The following is a 27131-nucleotide window of genomic DNA, read 5'->3' as shown; positions in this document are numbered from 1 at the left end:
CCCAGCCTGCCTGGAGCCCCTCTCTAAGGAACTGCGCCTGGCTGTGTGTAAGGGACTACTGTCGTTCAGCCTGTAGGGGCTATTTTTCTCAGGTATCAAGAAGCGTGGAAATAGCACCGGTCCAGCCACTCTGGGAGGGCCAGCAAGGACTCAGATGACCTCTGTGTCTCTGCTCTGCCTACCTTAGTGGGAGGCCCTTGTCTTGGTCGCTTCCAGTCATCACGTCCGGGTTCCAGAATAGAATATCGTTCCACCATTAAATGCTATCAGCATTGAACTAATGCAGGACGTGAAAAAATGAAAGATGTGTAAAAAAAAAAAAAAATGTGGCAAAACAGGTGCATCAAGTATGACCACACTTGTATGTGGTGAACACTTGTCATTTGTCTACTAGCTCACTGGTCCCGGGTGTTACAAGAAATAGCACCCGATCTTTCTTGAGGAAACAGCACCCGTGGTTCAGATGTGAGCTGGCCTCTCCTCGCATGACCCTCCCCTCCGTCACAGGGTTTGGTTTAGAAGCGGGTACTTGAGGGGCGGCCGGGTGGCTCAGTCGGCTAAGTGTGCCACTCTGAATTTCGGCTCAGGTCATGATCTCGCGGTCCGTGGGATCGAGCCCCACGTCGGGCTCTGCGCTGATATCGCAGAGCCTGTTTGGGACTCTCTCTCTCCCTCTTTCTCTGCCCCTCCCCTGTTTGTACTCTCTCTGTCTCTCTCTCTCTCTCAAAATAAATAAATAAACATTACACTCTATACTAAAAAACAGAAGTGGGTACTTGATCCAGACTGAGCCAGTCACCGCCCCGTGCCACCTTGCGATGACAGTTTGTCAGAGAGTGTGCTGGTGTATTGAGCAGAGCCTATCAGGAACCTTCCCTGGCACTTCTTAATCTGGGACCAAAGAAAAAAGGCCTTTTCCCACAGGGGAAGATGGGGGGCCGGGGGGCCGGGAGGCTGGGGGAATGGGCCGCCACGTTTCCTGCCGGGTGAACGGCAGTCTGAGTGCATGAGTGGACCATGCCCCTAAAGGATTTAGGGGCACCTGGTTAAGAGTCGGTTAAGTGTCCAGCTTCGGCTCAGGTCCTGATCTCACGGTTCGTGAGTTCAAGCCCTGCATCAGGCTCGCTGCTGTCGGTGTGGAAGCCGCTTAGGATCCTCTGTCCCCCTGCCCTCCTCCCACTTGCGCTCTCTGTCTTTCAAAACATAAAAAAATGAACGTTAAAAAAAAAAAAAGGAATATAAAGGATTTAGACTCTAAACACCACATTTTAGAGCGTCACAATTTAGGATACTAATATGAGTACAAGCCTGAAGCATACTGGGTAAACACACTCATACACAATTTTTTTTTTTTTTTTTTTTTTTGGTGCCGAGACCCGGGATCATACACAATTTTTAAAAGAAGGATGGACTCCTGCTGTTAGCGTACTTTTGTTAAGGTGAATGAGGCGTCAATCTTCAGCATGGAGCTCTGCCTTCATTAAAGCCTTTACTCACCATGAACGCAGGGAAGAACTTTCCTTTCACAGCCCGGACTTGACCTTGACAAACGTTATCAAGCACTGATACCTGTAAGCCACAAATGGTCATATTACTTTGAGTGAATGTTTATTACCAACAACGGAGATCCGAGGTCCCTGATTTATGAATTTGTTCATCGCTCTTCCTTTTATGGGTCGTTCCCACAGGAGATGGGAGTGCCTCTTTTGTGAGAACATTTCTGGGCCCAGGGTATCAAGAGACACGCTGATACGCAGCAGCCCAAATGAATTACCGTCTTTCATCTAAAATGCCACTACGTGCCGCTAAGAGAGGGAACAAAACTGCCTATTAAACTCTGACATGCTGTCAGTTGTAAGGTGCATCCTGACTTCAATGATGCCACCATAAGGTAATCAGGGGCAGAGAAATATGGCAACGCCCCCGTGGGCCCCAAACTCACTTTATGTGCCCACTGAAATCCCGTACTGGCCTTGCTTTCCGGCCGGGATGCGAGCAGTGACCTGGTCTGTGGCTGCCGCAGGCTCTGAGTCACAGGAGGGCACGAACCCACCGAAGCCACCGTGCCCGGCCTCGCACCAGCATCCGTGCTTCCGCCCTCTGCCTCGCGGGTTCTAGCCTCGTCGGAGGCTGCCTTGGGTTCTAGCATTTGCCATAACTGCTGGAGGAGGAAGGTTGCTCAACTCCTAAGAGAGAAGAGGTTAATACCCTGCAGGGACAAACGTTGACTAATGAGGGACTTTAGCAGCCTGGAGATGGCTTGATCCTCCCTTCCGTGCCCCTCCCCCACACCGGCCCCCCACCCCCCACCCCGCCCCAGGCTCAGAGATGATACAGCTTTTTTTTCGGCTTCTCAAAGACATCCTGTGAGACACAGGAAGCAATCGTGTTTGCAAAAGCTGTGGCCAGTACAGTGATGCCTGCTCTCACATTTGCTCCCCTCCTTCCCTTGCTGTGCTCCCTTTTCCTCATCACTCCTGCGGCCCTGGGAACGGATGCTCCCACACAGTCTGGTATAAAAACCTCGCCTCAGATTCTGTTCTCTAAGGAACCCAGGCTCAGACATCATCTCCACCGACGCACGTCGCGGGAATGAAGTCACATGCCGATGTGGATGGGGAAAGACGGGGCGGTGTTGAAAGGAGAGGAGAAGTAGCAGAGGTGTTCTAGAATTTTCCAAGTTGTCAGTACCAGGGCTTAACTGATTTCTTGCTCACAAAACACACTGGACATAGATCTCCATGATCAGGTGAATAGCTAGTATCTGCCTGCAGAAGGGAGGGTGGAGGGGCGCCTGGGCGGCTCAGTCGGTTAAGCGTCCGACTCGGGCTCAGGTCATGATCTCACGGCGCGTGAGTTCGAGCCCCGCGTCGGGCTCTGTGCGGACAGCTCGGAACCTGGAGCCTGCTTCGGGTTCTGTGTCTCCCTCTCTCTCTGCCCCTTCCCTACTTGTGCTTTGTCTCTCTCTCTCAAAAAATAAATAAACACAAATGGGAAGAGTGGATTCAGTATGTGACTTCTTAGAGACTGACACTAAGGGTAACAGCAGCTCCTTCAACCCAGCATTTTCACTTCTAGGAATTAATCCTACAGACACATTTCCATGCGTGCACCGTATATAAAGATAGTATCATATTGTCGGTTATAACTGGAAGCATCTCAAACGTCGTCAGTACGAGACGGGCTAAATGAATTAGGACATCCCCAGGCCATGAAACACTATGCGGCCATTCAACAGTGAGGAAAATCTAAACGTTCTGGTGTGGACTGTCTTCCAAGATATAGTACAGCATGAAAAAAAAAAAAAAAAAAAAGCCCCAACACCAAAGCAGTACGTGCCGTCGACCAACATTGGAGTGAAAAAGATCCATATACCAGGGAGCCCGGGTGGTTCAGTCAGGTGAGCGCCCGACTCCTGGTTTCGGCTCAGGTCGTGATCTCAGGATTCGTGGGATCGAGCCCCCCGTCGGGCTCTGGGCTGAAAGTGTGGACCCTGTTTGGGATTCTCTCTCTCCCTCTCTCTGCTCCTCCCCCCTCAAAATGAATGAATGAATGAATGAATGAATAAATAAATAAATAAATAAATAAACATTAAAAAATATATATCTGTAAACATGTTTCTATCATTCATAGACTTTCTCTGTAAAAGGACAGAAGAGACTGCTAAGACTGGTTACTTCTGAAGAGGGCAACTGGGGTCCTGTGGCCTGAGGGACAGAGGTGGGAGTGAGACCTGTTCGTTTTACTTCCGTTTTTTAACGGTGTGTATTCTTCAATCGCCTAAACGTGTTTTTGAGCACTGGCTGGGTGTTTCTCTTCTTCTGTGAGGTGGCAACTCTTAGTGTCCTGATTCCACAAGGAGGACACCAAGGTAGAAGAGGTGAAATGACTTGCCCAGGGTCACACGCGGCTATGGCAGCTGAGCCGGGATTCAAAACTGGATCTAACTCCAAAATCCAGGGGGATCAACTCATCCTGATTTGCTGGGATTCTCCTGGTTTAGCAGTGAATGACCCTCACCCCGGGAAATGCTTAAAAACTGTCCTGGTTTTCTTTTTTTTTTTTTTTAATGTTTATTTTTGAGAAAGAGAGTGAGACACAGTGTGAGCACGGGAGGGTCAGAGAGAGGGAGACACAGAATCCAAAGCAGGCTCCAGGCTCTGAGCAGTCAGCACAGAGCCCGACGCGGGGCTCGAACCATGAACCGTGAGAACACGACCTGAGCCGAAGTCAGACGCCCAACCGACTGAGCCACCCAGGCGCCCCTGCCCTGGTTTTCAGACGGAAAGCCCGCATCCTGGACACTTCCTTGGGCCTGGACAAAGCAGGATGGCTGGTCACCCTACCGAAATCCCAGATCTCGGCCGCTTTGCTCTGCTACCTTCCCGACGAACTCACGTGTTCTATCCGATCCAACGTTGACAAATACCTATAAACCGGGAATTTGGAGCCGCACCTGTGGACACCTTCTGAGGTCCCTCCCCGGGCCACACCGTCATCTGGGAGAAACGCCCTCCCTGCTGGTGCGGGTCCCTGGGGCCAGTACGCACCACGGGACTCTACTTTTTCCTGCACAAACGGTTGCAGCGTGAGGGCACTTTTGATCCAGGTCAAAAACCCAGCGGTCACAGATTCTCTCTCCCAGGAGTGCGGCCCTGGCACTCTGGAGACTCTCTACTTGAGGCTGCAAGCCCCGTGGGGGCCCGGTAACCCTGGCCTGAGGCACCACTGGGGCCGTGCGCTGGAGGCAGACTTGCCAAGCAGAAGAATGAACCCCATGTCAGACAGCAGCGGACGCGGGAGGTCACGGGGCCGCCTCTGGGCCCGGGGCCATGTGGCTTCTCGAACTGGGTCAGAGTACCCTGCGGGCTTGGTCTCATTGCTTCTCGTGGACACTACCATGTCGCCCTGTACCTTCCCACCCGATCTCCCTTTTGGTCTGGAGCTATTCTCCGTGGGTTTCCATCCCTTGAAGACAAACATTCCCTAAACAACGAAAACAATGCTAATTAAAAATGTAATCTCTGCTGGGGCACCCGGCATGCAACTTTTCACCTTGGGCTGATAGGTTTGAGCCCCACATTGGGAGTAGAGATCACTTAAGAATAAAATCTTAAAGGGGCCCCTGGGTGGCTCAGTCGACTGAGCGTCCGACTTCAGCTCAGGTCACAATCTCGCGGTCCACGAGTTTGAGCCCCGGGTGGGGCTCTGTGCTGACAGCTCAAAGCCTGGAGCCTGCTTCAGATTTTGGGTCTCTTTCTCTCTGCCCCTCCCCTGTTCAGGCCTCTTTTTCTTTCTCTCAAAAGCAAATAAACATTAAAAAAAATTAAAAATAGGGGCGCCTGGGTGGCTCAGTCGGTTAAGCGGCCGACTTTGGCTCAGGTCATGATCTCACGGTGCATGAGTTTGAGCCCCGCGTCGGGCTCTGTGCTGACAGCTCAGAGCCTGAAGCCTGTTTCAGATTCTGCGTCTCCCTCTCTCTGACCCTCCCCCGTTGTTCATGCTCTGTCTCTCTCTGTCTCAAAAATAAACGTTAAAAATAAATAAATAAAAATAAATTAAAAATAAAATCTAGAAAAAAGAATACACACACACACACGTGTGTGTGTGTGTGTGTGCATGTATGTATACTGTGTGTATATATATAATCTTTGCTTCCTGAGGGCTGGCAATCCAAGGCAGAGAACACTGATATTGCCCAATGTAGGGGGCCAGAGGACAATTTCTTTGGTCCTTCAATTCACAGGGTTCTTTTCTTCCTTTTAAAGTAGGTAAGTAATAATACATACTTATATTTTCACGGTCAAGGTCTCAAATAATACAGAAAAGATGAAGACCTACCTCTGCCTTCAACAATCCCATTCTTTTCCTCTGCCCCGAGGAAACCACTGTTAAAGGTCTGGTGGATGTGTATCCTTCCAGACCTTTCCCCTACATTTCTATTCACATGTGTACTTTTCTCCTAAACGCCACTGCACGCTGGGGGCCACAATCTGGCAGCCTGTAGGCTTATAGCAGGTTTGGCTTGACCCACAGAGCATTTCTGAAAATCTCTAAGTTAGTTGGCAACATTTTAAATTGGGATATTTCGTGAAAGTCTTGGAAACTTGGAAGATAAGGCGACAGGGGCTCTCACTTCTGCCTGGAAACCGCGGAGTAGCACCCAGCAGCGGACTGCCCCCTGCAGGCGGGACGAGCCCTTCTCTTCTCCGGCACCCACTCTTCCCGGAGGTCTCCCACCGGCCCGCCTCAGCCTCATCGGTTTACACGTCGCCTCTCTGGCCCTCTGAAGGATGTGCTTTTTCAACCTCTGTACGTAGTGTTCCGTGGCTCTCTTTTTTCACTTAAAAACCTATCGTGGGCGTCCTTCTGCAAGTACAAACTGACCTACCTTAGTCCTTTTCACAGGTACAGTCCGTGCTCACTATTTGCGGATTCTCTATTTGCAAATTTGCGGCTACTCTCTAAGATTTATTTGTAGTCTCCAAGTTAATAGTCCCAGCGCTCCAGGGTCACACGGAGACATGGGCAGAGCACTGGACAATTTCAGTCGCTTGATGTGCATGTCTCCCGCTGAGGCTGAACGAGGTGAGGCCCTACTTCCTTGTTTCAGCTTTCATACCGCAAACGAGTGCCCCCAAATTTGGCAGTCTTTTTAATGCCATGATTTTTGTATTTCTGTGCCCTTTTTTTCTTTTTTTAGAGACAGAGAGAGCACGCATGCAAGCGGGGGAGGCACAGGGCGAGAGGGAGAGGGAGAGTCTTAAGCAGGCTCATGACCGAAGCTGAAATCAGGAGTCAGACGCTTAACCGACCAAGTCACCCAGGCGCCCCTGTCTTTTTGTGCTTCTGCTGTTGATTTCACTTCTTCCATGAAAACCAGTAGGGCTGGAGTGGTGTCCAGCGTTCCCAGGATCAAGAAAGCTGTACGGGGGCTGAACCTATTGCAATAATCATTTGACAACACATGTCAATCAATGCATCCTGTGTGCCCCTTAAACTCACGCGGTGACGTGTGACAATTATTTCTCAGTAAAACTGAAAAAAAGAAGAAGGCTGTGATGTGCCTTATGGAGAAAATACATGTGTCAGATAAGCTTCATTCAGGCTCCAGTCAGTGCCCACTGGCTGTGCGTTCTGTGTTAATGAATCAGTGACACTGTCCACCTAGTTAATTTTGCAGGCAAGCCAGGTCTGCTGAAGAAGGGTTTTAAAAGACTACCTGCTAAATGTCATACAGGAAAAGGGTTACGTGGACGAGAAGGTTTGCAACACTGGTTAGACTGGCTTGTTTTACAAGGATGTTGGCAAATGAACCTACTTAAGGCAACTAGCCTCCAAAGCCCTTGGCTTTCAATCATTGAAAGACCTTGCTATTAATTATTTTTAAGCAATGTGTAATAAGTCAAGTGTCTTTAAACAGACACACACATGGGGCGCCTGGCTGGTTCAGTCGGTGGAGCGTGCAACTCCTGATCTTGGGGTTGTTAGTTCGAGCCCCAGGTTGGGTGTGGAGATTACTTAAAAAAAAATCTTTTTAAAAAATCTGAAAATAAGAAAAAGAAAGAAAATGTGAGCAGAGGCTCCCAGGAACCTAACCCGTATTTCCTTTAAGAGCACTGGTTCTGTATTTGTTAATTCAGCGTTCACAGTACTTTACAGAACGTGACTACTGTGAATATTGTGAATAATGAGAATCAACTGTACTTCTATTTAGCCACTCTGTTATTTATCAATATTTAGGTTGATGCCATTTTTTTTCATGTTTATTTATTTTTGAGAGAGAGAGAGAGAGAGAGAGAGAGAGAGCGCATGTGCGAGAGGGGAGGGCCAGAGAAAGAGGGAGACACAGAATCTGAAGCAGGCTCCAGGTTCTGAGCTGTCAGCACAAAGCCCGACGCAGGGCTTGAACCCACAAACCACGAGATCATGCAGGGTGCCCAGGGGTCTCAGTCGGTTGAGCGTCCGACTTCGGCCCAGGTCATGATCTCACAGTTTGTGAGTTCGAGCCCCACATCGGGCTCTGTGCTGACAGCTCAGAGTCTGGACCCTGCTTCAGATTCGGTGTCTCCCTCTCTCTCTGCCCCATCCTCACTCATGCTCTGTCTGTCTCTGTCTTAAAAATAAATAAAACATTAAAAACAAAAAAAACAAAAAAACAAAAACACGAGATCACGATCTGAGCCAGACCTGAGTCAGATACTTAACCGACTGTGCCACCAAGGTGCCCCCGGTTGATTCCGTTTTTTAAATATTACATCCAGTGGGTACGTGTCTCTATATGCATATGCATGAATTTTCTCTAGGATAGGTATCCAGAAGTACAAAGCTGATTCAAAGGGTGTGCCCATTTAAAACACTGATAAATTCTGGGGCGCCTGGGTGGCTCAGTCGGTTAAGTGTCTGACTTCAGTTCAGGTCATCATCTCACGGTTCGTGAGTTCAAGCCCCATGTTGGGCTCTGTGCTGACAGCTCGGAGCCTGGAGCCTGCTTCGGATTCTGTGTCTCCCTTTCTCTCTGCTCTTCTCCTGCTCATGCTCTGTCTCTCTCTCATTGAAGAATAAATAAATATGTAAAACAACAATAATAATAAAATAAAATATCGGTAAATTCTGCTAAATCACATTCCAAAAGGCTCCTTCAATTTCACTGTCTACCAAGTTTGTGAAAGTGCCTGTTTTTGTGCATCTTCATCAAACTTGGTATTATCAATTTTTAATTTGGCCAATATGTTTGTCATATAATGATACGTTGTTTTAATATGTATATTTGTACTATTAGTGGCATTATATATCTTTGCATATGTTTTGTGACCAGTTCATAAGGTTTTAATTGAAAAGTATAATAGCCAGGTTCACATATAATTTCCTACCATTACAGACATTATTACAAATGCACACAATGAAACAGAAAATCTGAACAGGTCAACTACTAGCAAGGAGATTGAATTAGTAATCAAAAACCTTCTAACAAAAGTCCGGTACCAGACAGCTTCACAATGAATTTCATCAAACGTTCAAAGAATAATTAATACCAGCCCTTCACAAATTCTTCTAAAAAAGAGAAGCGGGGGGGGGGGGGGGGGGGACTCTTCCAAACATGTTTTATAACACCAGCATTACCCTGATAGCAAAACCAGACAAGGACGCTACAAAAAAAAAAAGGGAATTTTTACAGGCCAATATCCATGATGAACATAGATGCAAAAATCCTCAGCAAAATATTAGCAAATTGAATTTAACAATACATTAAGAGGATCATACCCCATCGTCCAGTGGGGTTTATTCCAGGGATCCAAAGATGTTTCAACATCCGCAAATCAGTTCACAGGATACAAAATGAAGGATAAAAATCATATGATCACCTCAACAAATGTAGAAAAAGTATTTGACAAAATTCAACATCCATTTATGATAAAAACTCAACAAAGCTGATATAGAGGAAACGTACCTCAATGTAATAAAGGTTACGTATGTCAAACCCACAGCCAACATCATACTCCATGGTGAAAACTGAGAGCTCTTCCTCTAAGATCAGGAATAAGACAGGAATGTCCACTCTCACACTTCTTTTTTTTTTTAAGTTTATGCATTTACTTTGAGAAAGAGAGAGAGAGAGAGAGTATGTGAGTGAGCTGGAGAGGGGCGGAGAGCAAGAGAGAGAATCAACACGGGGTTCAATCTCATGAACTGTGAGATCCTGATCTGAGCCGAAATCAAAAGTCAGACACTTAACCAACTGAGCCATCCAGGTGCCCCAACTCTCACCACTTCTATTCAACATAGTATTGGAAGTGCTAGACACAGCAATTGGGCAAGAAAAAGAAAAAAAAAAGTATCCAAATTGGAGAGGAAGAAGTAAAACTGTCACTATGTGAAGATGACAAGATATTATATATAGAAAACCTTAAAGGGGCACCTGGGTGGCTTAGTCGGTTGAGCGTCCGACTTCAGCTCAGGTCATGATCTCAAGATTTGTGGGTTCAAGCCCTGCGTCGGGCTCTGTGCTGACAGCTCAGAGCCTGGAGCCTGCTTTGGATTCTGTATCTCCTTCTCTCTCTGCTCCTCCCCCACTTACGCTCTGTCTCTCTCTGTCTCTCAAAAATGAATAAATGTAAAAAAAAGAAAAAGAAAAAAAGAAAACCCTAAAGACACCATCAAAAAACTGTGAGAACTAATAAATTGAGTAAAGTTGCAGAATATAAAATCAACAAATATCTATTGTGTTTCTTTACACCAATAATGAACAGAGAAATTAAGAAAATAATTCTATTTACAATTGCATCAAAAAGAATAAAATACCTAGGAATAAATTTGACCAAGGAGGTGAACAACCTGTAGTCCAAAAATTATAAGATACTGATGAAAGAAACTGGAGAAGGTACAAACAAATGGAAAGATACTCCAAGCCCACGTACTGAAAGAAGTAATATTGTTGAAATGTCCATACTAGCCAGAGCAATCTATAGACGCAATGCCATTCCTGGCAAAATTCCAATGGCGCTTTTCACAGAAATAGAACAAACAATCCTAAAATTTGAATGGAGCCACTAAAGCCCCCTGAATGGTGGCATCACACTCCCTGAATTCAAACTCTATTTTGAAGCAACAGTAATGAAAACGGTATAGTACCGGCATAAAAACAGATACATAGATGAACGAGACAGAATAGAGAGCCCAGAAATAGACCATCACTTATACGGGCAATTCATTGATGACAAAGGAGAAAAGAAAACTCAATGGAGAAAGGACAGTTTCGTCGGTAAGTGATGTTGGGGAAATTGGACAGCCATATGCAAAAGAATGAAACTGGAGCACTCTCTCATGCCATACACACAAACTAACTCAAAATGGATTAAAGATTTGACTGTAAGATCTAAAACCATGAAAATTCTCGAAGAACACATGAGCAGTGAACTCCCTGACACAGGTCTTGGTGATGAATTTTTGGATCTGACACCAAAGGCAAAAGCAACAAAAGAAAAATATGGAAGTGGGACTCCATCGAAGTAAAGAGCTCCTGTATGGCACAGGAAACCATCAACAAAATGAAAAGACAACCTACTGAATGGGAGAAAGTAAGTGCAAATTATGTATCTGATAAGGTGCTAATATCTAAAGTATATAAATAACTCAGACTCAATAGCAAAAAAACAATCTGATTTACAAATGAGCGTAAGATCTGAATAGACATTTGTCTTAAAAAATTTGTTTTTGAGAGAGGGAGAGAGAGAGAGCATGAGCAGGGGAGGGACAGAGAGAGGAAGAGAGAGAATTCCAAGCAGGCCCCACATCATCAGCATGGAGCCCAATCCAGGGCTCGAACTCACAAACTGTGAGATCATGACCTGAGCTGAAACCAAGAGTCAAATGCCCAACTGCATGAGCAACCCAGGCGCCCCTGAGTAGACTTTTTTCTAAAGTTTTTTTTTTTTTTAATTTTTAATGTTTGTTTTTGAGAGAGAGAGAGAGGGACCGAGTGGGAGAGAGGCAGAGAGAGAGGGAGACACAGAATCCAAAGCAGGCTCTAGACTCTGAGCTGTCAGCACAGAACCCGATGTGGGGCTTGAACTCACAAACCACGAGATCATGACCTGAGCCGAAGTCAGATGCTTAACTGACTGAACTATGCAGGCGCCCCAAAAGAAAACGTACAGATGGCTAATAGGTATGTGAAAAGATGCTCAATATCATTAATCATCAGGAAAATGCAAATGAAAACGAGAATAAGAGATCATCTCCCACCTGTCAGAATGGCTATTACCAAAAAAACAAGAGATAACAAGTGTTGTGAGGATGTGGAGAAAAGGGAACCTTTGGGCACTGTGGGTGGGAATATAAATTGGTGTAGCCATTATGGAAAACAGTCGGGAGTTTCCTCAAAAAATTAAAAATAAAACTACTCTAAGGGTGCCTGGGTGGTTCTGTTGATGAAGCGTCTGACTCTTGGTTTCGGCTCGGGTCATGATCTCACGGTTCATGGGTTCGAGTCCTGAGTGGGGCTATACACTGACAACATGGACCCTACTTGGGATTCTCTCTCTCCCCCTCTCTCTGCCCCTCCACCGCTGGCTCATGCTCGCTCTCTCTCAAAATACATAAGTCAACTTAAAAAAAAAAAAAAGAACTGCCATATGATCCAGCAATTCCAAATTCCACTTCTGGGCATATATCCAAATAAAACAAAAACACAAATTTGAAAAGATATATGGCAGTCTTCATGTTCCCTGCAGCATTATTTATAGTAGCCAAGATATGGAAACAATCTAAGTGTCCACTGATGGATGAATGGATAAAGAAATTGCACACACACACACACACACACACACACGCACACACTCAGAGGCTGGGATGTTATTCAGCATTTTCGAAAGAACAAAATCTTGCCATTTGCAACAACACGGATGGGCCTTGAGAGCATCATGCTAACTGAAATAGGTCAGATACAGAAAGAAAATACTGTGATCTCTCAATGTGGAATCTAAAAATAAATAAATAAATAAATAAATAAATAAATAAATAAATAAATAAATAAAGTAAGTAAGTAAGTAAGTAAGTAAGTAAGTAAATAAAAACCAAGCTCACAGATACCTCTTGGTGGTTGCAAGAGGTGAGGGGTTGGGGGTGGGGAAGAAATGGGTGAACTGTTCTATTTAGTGTGATTTTAAAACACTGAATAATAATTTTAAAAACCCTACATATTCATCGAACCACGCAAGGCTGACATGATCTTCAGCTGCACTTAGGGAAGCTCCAGGTTTGGCACCATTGGGGGGTTACCAATGTCAAAGCCCTAGATTCTTTCTTCCCGCCATGCCATCCCGGGCTGGCATCCCTCTTGCCACAACATGGCTGCAAGCGTTTCCGATATCACACTGGCTACGGAAAAGTTCCCAGAGGGAATGAGACCGTCTCTTCAGAATACGCAAACTATTCCTAGGAGCCCCTGCGGCACATCAGCTTTCTCATCCCATAGGTCAGAATCGGGTCACTTATTCACCCTTTAAACCAGTCCCTGGTAAGGAAAATGGAACCCCGGTGAGTAGCTTCAAGTCCACAAATAGGCCAGACAGTCCTGCCTCAACCAGGCATTGCTTGCTCATCTTTCTCTGATCTTTTCTCACTTCTCACCTTAGCAGCCAGGCTTTTCTTGACCATTGTGTTCGCAATGACACCTCCAGCATTCTCTTTTTCTCTTCTCTGCTTTAGTTTATTCTAACATAGCATATGCTTTCCTTGTTTTTTAAAACGTATTGCCCACCTCTTTCAACCAGAATGTAAGCTGAAGGAGCGTAGGAATTTTGCTGTTCTATTCACTGCTAAATCGTTAGCACACTCTGGCCGTATAAATAATACTCCGTATTTGTTGAACGAGTGAATACTATTTGAATGAATTCTATCTGAATCCATCTCTCAATTAATTCTAAACTCAGGTGAGGAAAAGAGGGGAATTGTTTATTGAGTCCTCCCCCCTCCCACCCCGCCTGGCCGCTGCAACAGCAGTTTGCACATCAGCAGGACAGGGTGACCCCATCGTCACCTACCAATCTTGGCTCTGTCGCAGACTAGGAGTCTGGAGTTCTTCTCTCTTGTCCAGCAAGAGAGCAGACGCAGCATTGAATACGAGAGAGGCTAATGTCCGGGAGGAGACAAGAGCCCCGAACAGGGGTTTCATCTCTGTATTTATTGAGCTCTCGAGATCTTACACACGTGGTGAATGTGGAGAAAACAATGGGACAGTAATTGTTAACTTGTGTAAGAAGTAAAGGGTCTGGGGGGCAAGTGGTGTTTGTGATCAAAGTGTATTGGCACCAGATGGAAAGTAGTCTCCTGTAGGTGACATAACAAGTTACTTGTGATCCTGTGAACAGTATCTCGCTAGCTAACCTCGGGCGCTTTTGCCACATGGTGGTGGCTTTCCGCCCTAAGCTTTTTTCTACTAAGTGGTTAACCTTGGGAGCTTTCACCCTGTGGTGGTGGCTCTCTGCCCTAAGCCTTCTTAACCCATTTATGTGAGTATAAGGAATTCTGGAGACTATTTCCCCCCAGGCTCCACGTACAGCACTTCTACCTGGATGTGAGGTTGCTTCTGCCGCCCGATCGCAGGTGCATTTGAGCCGAGGCACAGTTCCTGGTGCTGGCTGTTCTGCTCCAACGTTCCTCACAAATGACCACGACCACCCGTTGGTGTCATGCCTTAGCTGAGAACCTCTACTCCAGGCCACTCTGCGGTCGTGTTATGGCTTTGGGACCAGTATCTTGCCCTCATCCTCGGTTGTTTACATTTCCACCACCTGTGCTCATGGTCCCTTCTCCTCCTCTACTCTGGTGACTTACACCTCCATCTACTCAACCTCTGAGGCGTGGCCATATCAGGAACCTGCTTCTGCTTCAGGACCTCAACTCTGTTCTCCTTATTCCCTCTCTTCCTTTCTCTTATAACAACGGGGACAGCTCTTTATCTTCACTGATGCCTCTTTTGCGTCCTTGCTTATTATTCCTCTTACTGTCCACTCAGTCTGGACCCTACAGTTGGTTCTTCAACCATATTCTTAAGTTTTTTATGTTTATTTACCCTTGAGAGATAGAGCGAGAGCAGGGGAGGGGCAGAGAGAGAGAGAGAGGGAGACACAGAATCCGAAGCAGGCTCCAGGCTCTGAGCTGTCAGCACAGAGCCTGACATGGGCTCGAACCCACGAACCCTGAGATCATGACCTGAGCTGAAGTTGGACGCTTAACCAACTGAGCCACTCAGGCGCCCCTCAAACGTGTTCTTGCTAGTGCCCTAGGGTTCCTGTTCTCCAGCTTCTCGGTCTACCCACTGTGTCATTCCCCACAAAGGGGAATTCCCTGCTGTCTGCATCTGCAACTTTCAGGTGGACAGAAGTGGTCCTGACCCAGCCCAGCCGGAGGGGCCTGTCCAGGCGGTACAATCCCCACAGTGCCATCCGCCATTTTTCTTCCTGGAGCTGTCTGGGGTCCTGCCATCTGACCGGCCTGGGGAGTGGGAAGGAGATGGGTCAGGTGAAGGAGGGAGAGAAATGTGGGGCCTCGGTGCGCTGGGCTGGCCAGCCTGGGGGAGATTCTTCTCTCTCCTGTTCCTCCTTGAGGCTAGCCCAGATCCCTTACCTACGCCTAAAAACTTTCACATCACCAGGGAAACTGCTTGATTTCACAAATGCTTTGAACCAACTGGGAACTTCTTACTAGAAATGAATGAAAACAGGGCTTGCCCTCCAGGAAGCCCCTAGCAGCTCACTGGCTCCCCAAGTTTTAATGCTTTGAGAAGAAGCTGAAGTAGCAGATGAGAAAAGCAAAAACAAATGCCCAGAAAGACAACAGTATATGGACTTCACCTTCTTTACTGGAAATTTGGAAATGTGTAAGAATGTATTTCTTTATGTTTTCTAGGCACAAGAAATAACTCTAGCTTTTCTTGATGATTTATAATTAAACTGTTGGTCTTGTCCTAACCCTTTCATTTATTTATTTTTAATTGTTTTAAAGTTTATTTATTTTGAAAACGAGGGAGAGAGAGAGCACAAGTAGGGAAGAGGCAGAGAGAGAGAGGGAGAGAGAGAATTCCAAGCAGGCTCTTTGCTTGTGGGGCTTGAACCCACAAACTGTGAGATCATGACCTGAGTGAAATCAAGAATCAGGTGGTCAACTGACTGAGCCACCCAGGCGCCCCTGTCCTAACTCTTTTAAATACACTCAATTTGATTTTGAAAAGAAACTGTTTCCAGAATGAATCCAGGCCATAACCTATTATTAACCCTCAGCTTAAATATTGGCAATATTTTTTTAATGTTTATTTATTTTTTGAGGTGGGGGAGGGGCAGAGAGAGAAGGAGACACAAAATCCAAAGCAGGCTCCAGGCTCTGAGCTGTCAGCACAGAGCCTAATGGGGGGCTCAAACCCACATACCGTGAGATTGTGACCTGAGCTGAAGTCAGATGCTTAACCTACTGAGCCACCCAGGCACCCCAATAATGGCAATGTTTAAAGGTAATGCTGTATTTATTTATTTAAAAAAAATTTAAATGTTTTTATTTACTTTTGAGAGAGAGAGAGACCAACAGAGTGTGAGGGGGCAAGGGGCAGAAAGAGGGAGACACATAATCCGAAACAGGCTTCAGGCTCTGAGGTGTCAGTACAGAGCCCGATGTGGGGCTCGAACTCACGAACCGTGAGATCATGACCTGAGCCGAAGTCGGATGCTCAACCGACTGAGCCACCCGGGCGCCCCTAAAGGTAATGTTTTGAAGAGAACATGATTGCAATTCTCATGCAGATATAAAGTGAATACATGTCCAAGATTTTATTGACTGCATTAACTAATCAAGAAACTAGTAAGATGTTCACAAGAGTATTCAAAGAACTACACACACACACACACACACACACACACACACACACACACACACGTAGGCAGATAAGAAATGCTAAAAGGAATTTATAAATCGATGCAAATGTATGTATCCACAGGGCAGTAATCAGTTCCATTCCACCAGACATGACTAATTTGCATTTCTCTGGACAAGAATAACTTGCATTAATACTGGTTTTCTACAACTTACAGAGGTGTAAAATAGGTCAAAGATGAGAAAGATACCAGGGATGGTCCTCTAGATAAGACACCCAATAATGTTCGTTTGGTCCAGTTTAGTCTTTTGCTTTTTCCTAATAGTGACCACTGGAGGAGAAAACCAAGAAGTATGAATACATAAAGATTTAAAACATGTACATCACAGTATATATATATATATATATATATATATATATATAGTTGTTAAAACTCTTTGGTATGTACACCCAAGATCTGTGCATTTCATTGTCTTATATTTTACCTACATTAAAATAATTATTTCAGGGGTGCCTGCCTGGCTCAGTCAGAAAAGTACACGACTCTTGATCTCGAGGTCATAAGTTTGAGCCCCATGTTGGGTGTAGAGATTAAATAGCTAAGTAACTAAATAAATGGTTTTAATCTTAAAAAATAACAAGCTGACGGGGCGCCTGGGTGGCTCAGTCGGTTAAGCGGCCAACTTCAGCTCAGGTCATGATCTCGCAGTCCATGAGTTCAAGCCCCGCATCAGGCTGTGTGCTGATAGCTCAGAGCCTGGAGCCTGCTTCAGATTCTGTGTCTCCCTCTCTCTCTGACCCTCCCTCATTCATGCTCTGTCTCTCTCTGTCTCAAGAATAAATAAACATTAAAAAAAAAATTTTTTTTTAAATAACAAGCTGACGGGGCGCCTGGGTGGCTCAGTTGGTTAAGCGGCCGACTTCAGCTCAGGTCACGATCTCGCGGTCCGTGAGTTCGAGCCCCGCGTCGGGCTCTGGGCTGATGGCTCAGAGTCTGGAGCCTGCTTCTGATTCTGTGTCTCCCTCTCTCTCTCAAAAATAAACATTAAAAACAAAAATTTAGGGGCGCCTGGGTGGCTCAGTTGGTTAAGCATCCGACTTCGGCTCAGGTCATGATCTCTGTGAGTTCTGTGAGTTCTGTGAGTTCGAGCCCCGCGTCGGGCTCTGTGCTGACAGCTCAGAGCCTGGAGCCTGTTTCAGATTCTGTGTCTCCCTCTCTCTGACCCTCCCCTGTTCATACTCTGTCTCTCTCTCTGTCTCAAAAATAAATAAACGTTAAAAAAAATTAAAAAAAATAAGCTTAAAAACCTTGTGGATGTTAAAAATGTTACTAATAAATTTTTCAATTCAGCACTACACTAAGAAAACATTTGAAACACGTATAACAGACAATAGATGAGCATCGTCAATAAATAATGGGGTCACGTGAACCAATTGAAAAAAATTAAAACTCCTATAAATGGGCAAAAGCTACTAACACACAACAGAAGCAGAGACATACATTTAAAACCATTCATACCAGTGATTAATCACAAATTTAAATAAACTCTTTTTCACGTATCTAATGGTCCGAGAGTCTTAAAAACCATTTTACTTTGGACAAGGGTGCAGGAGGGTAAGCATTCCATATCCTGCATGCTGCTGGTAGGACACATGGATACCTGTTTTTTGAGGGCCTCTGTTTACAGCATGAGTAAAAAGACTTACAAATGTTTTTGACTCAGTAATTCTAATACTAGGTCTCTTACAAGGAAATAATTAGAAATAGCCCGGGTGGCTCAGCTGATTGAGGGTCTGACTCTTGATTTCGGCTCAGGTCACGATCCTCAGGGCTGTGGGATTGAGCCCCATGCTGGGCTCCACCCTGAGTGTGGGGCCTGCTTGGGATTCTCTCTCTCTCTCTCTCTCTCTCTCTCTCTCTCTCTCTTTTCTCTCTCTGTCTCTCTCTCTTTCCCCCGCTGCCCCTTTCTACCACTCAGCTCTCTAAATTAATATAAAATAAATAAATAAAAAGAAATATCTTCCAAGACGTTATGTACAAAAATATTCAATATTGTGAAAAATTGGAAATAACCAGTATCTAGTAAAAGGCGAATCACGACAAAAATTACAAAAGAGGGGCAACCAGCTGGCTCAGTCTGAGGAGCCTGTGACTCTTGCTCTCTTGTGAGTTCGGGCCCCATGTCGGGTGTAGAGATTACTTAAATAAATAAAACTTAAAAAAAAATTACAATAGAACCATAAGGTGAAAAGATCACTCAACCATTAAAAATAATGTTCAAGGGACAGCTTGTTGGCTCAGTCCGTATGGCATGTGACTCTTGATCTCGGGGTTGTGGGTTTGAGCCCCAGTCTGGGTGTGGAGATTACTTAAAATCTTAAAAAATAATAATGTTTATGAAGAATTTATAAAGACATGGGGTGATGCTCAAGATACATTACGCGAAAAGTAGATGTGGATCTGTATAGGTTACATTTACAACCATATAAAAAATATATGCACCGTATATTCATATGTCATAGATGCTGTGCTGGAGATGTAACTTGTGGGTTCTGTCACTGCTCTACGAAAAGAATGCCAAAGGGGAGCCTGGGTGGCTCAGTTGGCTGAGTGTCTGACTCCTGGCTTCGGCTCAGGTGATGATCTTGTGGGTTCGTGGAATTGAGCTGTGAGCTGGGCTCTGTGCTGACAGTGCAGAGCCCGCTTGGGATTCTCTCTCTCTCTCTCTCTCTCTCTCTCTCTGTCCAACACCTCCCACCCCTGCTCTCTTACACCCCTCCCCACACACATGAGCCCTCTCTTAGTAAATAAACATTAAAACAACAACAACAACAACAACAAGAATGCCAGAAAGTCTTCTGGGGAGGAGATGCTCTATGAGGTCTCCTTCCTCCAAGGGAGGTAACTAGAATTTAGCTGTTTTGAAGGGCTGGCCCCCGCCAGAGACAATCGGGCCCTAATGTTAGGGTAGGTGGGGACCAGTTACCAGCCTTTTTGTGTGAAAGGGTACACAAAGGAGAATGCGTAGGATCCCTGGAAAGCCTACTGAAAGTCGCATTTGGGGCGAGGGTGGAATTTGCAGCCCTGCGGTCCAGGGGGGAAGTGGAACAAGCCCAGTCTGGTTTTGTTTTGTTTTTATATGAAATTTCACTTTTTTTTCCAGTTAATTTATTTATTTTGAGAAAGAGTGCACATGCGTGGGGCGGGGGAGGGGCAGAGAGAAGGAGAGAGAGAATCCCAAGCGGTCTCCGTGCTCAGCACAGAGCCCAATGAGGGGCTCAAAGTCACGAACCTCGACATCGTGACCTCAGCTGAAATCAAGAGTCAGAGGCTTAACCGACTGGGCCACCCAGGCACCCCAGGCCCAAGCTGTTTTAAGGGTCGAAAACACCTATGCAAGAAAGAGAAAGCGGTTGGTAGAATTACACAGCTTTTCATTGGAGCCAATCCTGAGACAGTGCTGGGGCTGGACACCTAAACGAGGCCTTGGGAGCTGGCAAAGGACTCTGGATTAGCTGACACCGAGAGAGTGGACTCCCTCCTCCCTAGGACCTAACAGACCCTGTGTCCAACATCCTGGCCATCAGTCCCTTGGTGGGAACAAGCAGGAGCACCGGAGAGTGACACCTTGTGGTGGAAAAGAGCAACTGCAGAAACAGCCACAGCGCGGATAGGAAGACCTTAGGACAGGAAGGCTTTTCTCCCGCAGTTTTGAGCGGGACTCCTTTGTGTAGACTCCTGGGCAGGCCAGGAGAAGGGGGAGCTCCAAGAAGGGGGTAAATGGCGAATTTAGTAGTCAGAGTCTAGGGCTTGGTTTTAGTTTCATTTATTTTGGAAAACTTTTTATTTTTTTTAAATACTTATTAAAAAAAATTTTTTTTAATGTTTATTTATTTTTGAGACAGAGAGAGACAGAGCATGAACGGGGGAGGGTCAGAGAGAGAGGGAGACACAGAATCTGAAGCAGGCTCCAGGCTCTGAGCTGTCAGCACAGAGCCGGACGCGGGGATTGAACTCACTGACCGTGAGATCATGACCTGAGCTGAAGTCGGACGCTTAACCGACTGAGCCACCCAGGCGCCCCTTTAAATACTTATTTTTGAGAGAGACACGTATGCACACGCACACACGCGCGCACGCGCGCGCGCACACACACACACACACACACACACACACACACACACACGAAGCGCAAGCTGGGGAGGGGCAGAGAGAGGGAGACCCAGAATCCGAAGCAGGCTTCAGGCTCAGAGCTGTCAGCACAGAGCCTGATGTGGGGCTCAGACTCATGAACTGTGAGATCATGACCCAGGCCAAAGTCAGATGCTTGATGGACTGAGCCACCCAGGCGCCCCTCCTTTGTCCCTTTTTCTATAGAGTTGTTGGTCTTTCTCATGCTCAGCTGTATGGATTCATAGTAAATTATAAATTAGTCATTTGTTACATGTTACAAATATTTCCCCTACTTTGTCATGTGACTTCATTTTTAACCTTTTATGCTACACAGATGTTTTTAATTTGGGGGGTTCAAATTTATTTCTCTTTCTTGCTGTGTCTGAGTGCATTTGTTTTATAATTAAAAAAAATTCAAGTTGCTTATATGTGTGTGTGTGAGAGAGACAGAGAGACAGAGAAACAAATCAAATACACAAGTAAACGACCATTAAAGTCTATGGCCAAACCATTCCCTGGGGATGTCTCTACCTCCCACACCATGTGGCTCAGTCAATCTCAGTCAGTGGCTTCCATATTGGCATAGGAGCAGCAGTCTGGTTTGACAAGCCAGTCGGGGAACTTGTCCCGGAGCCTCTCCTGCATGCCAAGTGCCTTGCAAGCTTTTACCGCAGGTTACAAGATTTTTCTTTTTTCTTTTTTTTAATCTTTCCAATGGTCAACTATTCCAGGAATGATTTTTCTTCCTATGAACTGAGCAGCCTAGGGATTATATATACAGCCGACTCTTGAACAATATGGGTTTGAATTGTGCGGGCCTTCTTCTATGTGAATTTTTTAAAATAATTTTTCTAAATGTTTATTTATTTTTGAGACAGAGGCAGAGCATGAGCAGGGGAGGGGCAGAGAGAGAGCGGTGACAGAATCTGAAGCAGCTCCAGGATCTGAGCTGTCAGCAAGAGCCTGACGGGGGCTGGAATTCATGAACCGTGAGATCATGACATGAGCTGAAATCGGACGCTTAAGCAACTGAGCCATCCAGTCACCCCTTAGGTGGATTTCCTTTCTTTTTTTTTTAAATAAGCTCTATGCTCAATGTGAGGCTTGAACTCATGACACAGAGATCAAGAGTCATATACTCTACCAACTGAGCCACTCAGGCACCCCTAATGTGGATTTTTTTCAATAAATACCATATGGTACATTTATTGTATAGTATATGTAGTTTCTTTTATGATTTTATTATTTTTTTTAATGTTTATTTGAGAGAGAGTGTGTGAGCGGGGGCGGGGGGAGGGGCAGAGAGAGGGAGACACAGAATCCGAAGCAGGCTCCAGGCTCTGAGCTGTCAGCACAGAGCCCGACACGGGGTTCGAACCCACAAACCGTGAGATCATGACCTGAGCCACAGTCAGATGCTTAACTGACTGAGCCACCCAGGCGTCCCTCTCTTACGATTTTCTTAATGTTTTCTTTTCTCTGCTTTATTGAAAGAATACAGTATATGCACATATATCAAATGTGTTAATCGACTGTTTCTGTTATTAGTAAGACTTCTGGTCAACAGTAGGCTATTAGTAGTTGAGTTTTTGGGGAGTCAGAAGCTCTGAGTAGATTTTTAACTGCTGGGGTGGAGATGGGGGGGCAACATCGGTGCTTCTAATCCCCACATTGTTCAAATGTCAACTGTATGTGTGTGTATATATATATATATATGTATATATATATGCACGTGTATATATAGTGTGTGTGTGCATGCATGCATTTACATTTTTTCTTTTTTTCTTCCCTTTTTTAAAAATGTTTATTCATGTTTGAGTGGGGGGCAGTGAGGGGTAGAGAGAGAGAGGGAGACACAGAATTGCAAGCAGGCTCCCAAGCAAACAGCCTGATGTGGGGCTCAAACTCACGAATATGAGGTCGTGACCTGAGCCCAAGTCGGACGCTTAACCGACTGAGCCACCCAGGTGCCCCTTTTCTTCCTATCTTCATAGTTAGTCTTTGCTTGTAATAACCTGAGGGGACACTGGCGATCACGGAGCTAAATCCCCTGTGAAGCACATTCTATGTCAAAGCATTCCTGGCACCACTCCCGCCTCTGCGTTTGGCAAGCACCGCTCTGCACGAGGCCGCCTCCTGAGTCATTCTGTCCAGCCCAGAGCGCCCGTGTGTCTTCTGAGAAACATCCTTGACTAGAGCGGTTCACAATAGGGCGTGGGAACTGGCCGGAGGCTCTGAAACCATTCTTTCTCTTCCTTCTTGGCACAAAGAGGCTAAGGAGCCCAGGCCAACAGGACAACTTGAGAGAGAGAAACCAGCATCACAGGAAGAGACAGACAGGGACCAAAGGGCCTCCCCTCTGTCGCACTAACTACAAACCATTTAAAAAAGAGGTGGGGGGGGGGCGCGCAAGGCGCCTGGGTGGCTCAGTTGGTTAAGCATCCGACTTCAGCTCAGGTCATGATCTCACAGTTCGTGGGTTCGAGCCCCACGTCGGGCTCTGTACTGACAGCTCAGAGCCTGGAGCCTGCTTCGGATTCTGTGTCTCCCTCTCTCTCTGCCCCTCCCCTGCTCACGCTCACTCTCTCTCTCTCAAAAATAAATGCACATTTAAAAAAATAATAAAATAAATAAATAAACATTAAAAAATAAATTAAACATGGGGGGGTGTCTGTGTGGCTCAGTTGGTTAAGCATCTGACTCTTGGTTTCGGCTCAGGTCATGATCTCATGGTTCATAAGTTCGAGCCCTGTGTCGCTGACAGCGCAGAGTCTGCTGGGAATTCTCTGTCTCTCTCTCTCTCTCAAAAGAAAATAAACATTTAAAAACCAAATCAAATCAAATCAATGTTTCCCGATTATTCCCTAATTTCTCTTTCTCCCTGGGCATTCCTACTATGAGCGAGCCTCCCTTTCGATTTTTTTCTCTTTTTAGGCCAGTCTTACAGCAGCCTACAGCACTGTTCACTTAACGATCCTTCCCCGGTCACACATAGGGGTGCTGGCTCTGTGGCACACCTAGCAAAAATGAGACACACATTGTTCACGCAAATGAAGAGACTCCCTTCCTATACATGGAGGAAACGGGGTCGATTAGGCAATGGTGGGGGTCTCAGGCAGGGGGAGATTCTTCCTACGTCCTGCCTCAATGCCTGAGTCTGCTCGGAGGTCAGTGGCCCTGATCCTGACCGAGTGTTATGGAAATCAAGTTCCCCCAACCCATCCTCACCATCTCATCACTTCCAGCTGACCCGGGAGCTCCCCCAAAAGCCTTAGGTTGAGCATTCCCTGGGGCAAGGTCTCTTCTCACTCAGCATCTAAAAACAAGTGGTGACACATGTAGTTTCTTCCCGTTCACTTTTCCCTAATGGGCCTTCCATCGCTGGAGTGGAGAACCTGTCTTTGCGTGGGGTTATGAGTAAGGAAAACTAGGAGCCAGATCCAATCCCCTCTCCCGGGTGGGTTGCAGGGGCGGGGGGGAGGGGGGAGCAGGTGACAGGCTCAGCCAACCCAAGGCGCTTCCCCTGGTCTCAGAACCTTGAGAGGAAGGCAGGCTAACAGAGATGCCCGCAGGATCGCCAGGGCTCATGGGGAGGGCACGCTGGCCTGTTTCTGCTAAGAGGTTGCTGCTGCGATTCTTGGGGCCTTCCTTAGCCTCTGTTTCTTGATCCCAACTGTTAATTAAGCCTGATTCTTCAGCTCCCATTTACTCGTGAGTTCTCTACTATTCTTTCCCGAAGTCCCTTTTACTTAGCCAGACTAGTTCTCTGAAGCTTTTAACCAGGAATGCCCACTGGTAGAACAGAGCGTCTGTGACCCCTGTGGTTTGGGCGACGGAGAGGAGATTCACTGGGAGGAACAATCCTATTCACCGAACAGGGTTGTGTTTCTAGGCTTGCTTGCTGTCCCAGGATGCTCTTAGGGCTCTAGCTTGGGTACCAGGACCATTATGCCATAAGCTGGTCTTAAATGTGAGTTGCTTTCTATCTAAACCCAGGACAGTTGACACTGGCCAGGACCATCTTCCGGAGAATCAGGCACAGGGAAGAGACGGCCGGCTCCAGGATTCTCCTGTGACAAGACAGTACCAGTTTCCTGTGGTCCAGGGTTGGCCTGGGAGAGCAGCAGGGGCAGATTGCACTGGTAGGCTGTTAGAAAGCTTCAGCAGTGCACCCCCTCTCACCACCTAAACTAATCTTTTCCCTTTTGTGTAAATTCCCATTCCTAGTGGGGATGGAAGTGTGGAGAAACAGATCTTTGTAATACGAGATCATCCCCCAGCATTATCATCCTCAATTATTTTGCATAACTGGCTCTCTAGGAATGCCGACCACTAGAGGGGAGGCTGGGAGTTTTGCCTCACAGGCAGGTGGTGCAAACTTCTCAAGCTGGCCAGGAGGTGGTGCTATTTGCATGAGGTTGGTTTAGGCTAATAAACGGAGGTTGTAGTCAGTAACCGGACCTCACTTTGCATCTAAAAAAAATTTCTTTTTAGTGTTTGAGAGACAGAGAAAGAGACAGAGTGTGAGCAGGGGAGGGGCAGAGAGAGAGAGGGAGACAGAGAATCTGAAGCAGGCTCCAGACTCTGAGCTGTCAGCACAGAGCCTGGCATGGGGCTCAAACTCTGAAGGGCAAGGTCATGACCCGAGCCAAAGTCGGACCCTCAACCGACTGAGCCACCCAGGCACCCCTGCATCTTTACACTTGCACTAATTAAAAGGATTAATTAGTCAAAAACAGGTGAAACTCAAATAATCTTGGGAGTGGGGAGAGAACTTTCTAAGAATGACACAAAACTCAGAAGTTATAAAAAGACAAGGTGGACAGCATAAAAATTTCTATGCCAAAAAAACGGCAAAAAAAAAAAAGTACAGCAAACAGAAAAATAGCAACTTCTGTGACAAACTAATAAAGAACTCTTACAAACAAATTTAATTAAAATATAGGAAGAAAAAGAAAGATCTTGCCATTTGCAGCGATATGGATGGATCCAGAGGATTTAATGCTAAGAGAAATAAGTCAGAGATAGACAAATACCATATGGTCTCACTCACATGTGGCATTTAAGAAACAAATGAACAAAGGAAAAAAGAGAGACAAACCAAGAAACAGACTCTCAAGTGGAGAGAACAGATGGTTACCAGAGAGGAGGTGGGTGAAACAGGTTATGGGGATTAAGAGTGCACTTGTTATGGGGAGCCTTGGTTAAGTGCCGACTCCTGATTTTGACTCAGGTCATGATCTCATGGCTGGTGAGTTCAAGCGAGTTCAAGCCCAGAGTTGGGCTGTGCACTCACAGCATGGAGCCTGTTTGGAATTCTCTCCCGGCCTTCTCTGCCCTTCCCCTCCTCTCTCTCTCTCTCTCAAAATAAATAAACTTAAAAAAAACTCTTCTAAAAAAGGGTGTGCGTTGTCGTGATGAGCGCTGAGTAATGTATGGAATCGTTGAAGCCATATATTGTACACCTGAAACATAGAACATTGTATCTTAACTATTGGATCAAAAGAAAAAGAAAAAAAAAAAAAAACAAACACCATGGGAAGATATTCTTCACTGGTATCTCTCAGTTCACAGAAAAGGAGATTAAAATTATCCAGAGAAACATAAAACATCTTTCAACTACTCATGAAATTTTCATAAAAATGAAATGAAATATAAATTAAAAATTAAAGCAACAAATGTAGTCATTTGCTCGTGCGCCTCCAGTGACTGGTCTGCATAATAAAAGCACTCACAATTGTCGTTATCACAGACCACTGACAGCGTGTTTGTTTCCATCCTCATATTCCCCCCTTGGGTTTCCAGACGGTTTCTCACCTGCAGGCGGTGTTGGGGCAGTCCTTTCTTCGAGGGCGCCAACTGTGGGAAGGACAGAGGCGGATCTCCCACTCTCACCTCCCAGGGCTGAGACCCACGGTGAGCGGCGCGGGCGTCGGTGACTGACACCGAGCCGCGGAACAGGTGTGCTGGGCGCGGCGTCCGCGCCCGGGGAGGTGATGATGGGGCAGGCTCCGAGAAGACCAGGTGGACGAAAGGAGGGAGTTCTTCGGTGGCAGAAGAGGCGGGGACTTGCCTCCAGCAGGAACGCCACGTGCGAAAACAAAGGGGTGTGCCGAGGCCAGGTGCGTCCGTGGACTTGCAGGTTGAGGGAGGGGGCGCCGGGCTCGGGCAGCCGCGGGGAGGGGGGTGCTTTTCCCGGGCGGACTCCCGCCTGCTCCGGGCACAGCCTTCGGAGGCGCCTAACAACATGCCTTGCCACGCAGTCCCCTCCGCACAACTTTCATTTTTTATAGGCAAGTACGCGGAGGCCTTCGGGAAGTGAAATGACCCGCATCAGGTCACAGCTCTGGTCCACCCTGGGGTCCTGAGGGCCGGTCCGCGGATTGGCCTGCCGCACTGCCAGGGCCGTCCACGCTGAGCGGCGCTCCCAGCCCGCGGCCCGGGCCGCCGCTGTGGACTACGACTCCCACAATGCCGTCGGCCCAGCCTCTCCCCTCGGCCGCCTCAGGAGAACCAGTAGAAGAGCAGGATTTCCAGGGGCCGTTCTCGGCGGCCAATAAGCGCGGTGGGGGGCGGGCCTCTCCCGTCCAT

At 46.5% G+C, this 27131-nt stretch overlaps 1 long non-coding RNA gene across 1 annotated transcript; it reads right to left on the bottom strand.

Annotated features, from left to right (window-relative positions):
* Nucleotides 1-1375: 1375 nt before the first annotated feature.
* On the bottom strand, nt 1376-27085 carry LOC122221578. Its single transcript, XR_006203305.1, has 3 exons — nt 26358-27085; nt 1943-2209; nt 1376-1569 (listed from the first exon to the last, which is right to left on the bottom strand). It is a non-coding gene; the product is annotated as an uncharacterized LOC122221578 (long non-coding RNA).
* Nucleotides 27086-27131: the final 46 nt, after the last annotated feature.

The sequence above is a fragment of the Panthera leo genome, chromosome B3, assembly GCF_018350215.1.
Source record: "Panthera leo isolate Ple1 chromosome B3, P.leo_Ple1_pat1.1, whole genome shotgun sequence".
NCBI classification, from domain to species: domain Eukaryota; kingdom Metazoa; phylum Chordata; class Mammalia; order Carnivora; family Felidae; genus Panthera; species Panthera leo.
This window is presented reverse-complemented; position numbering and strand designations above follow the sequence as displayed.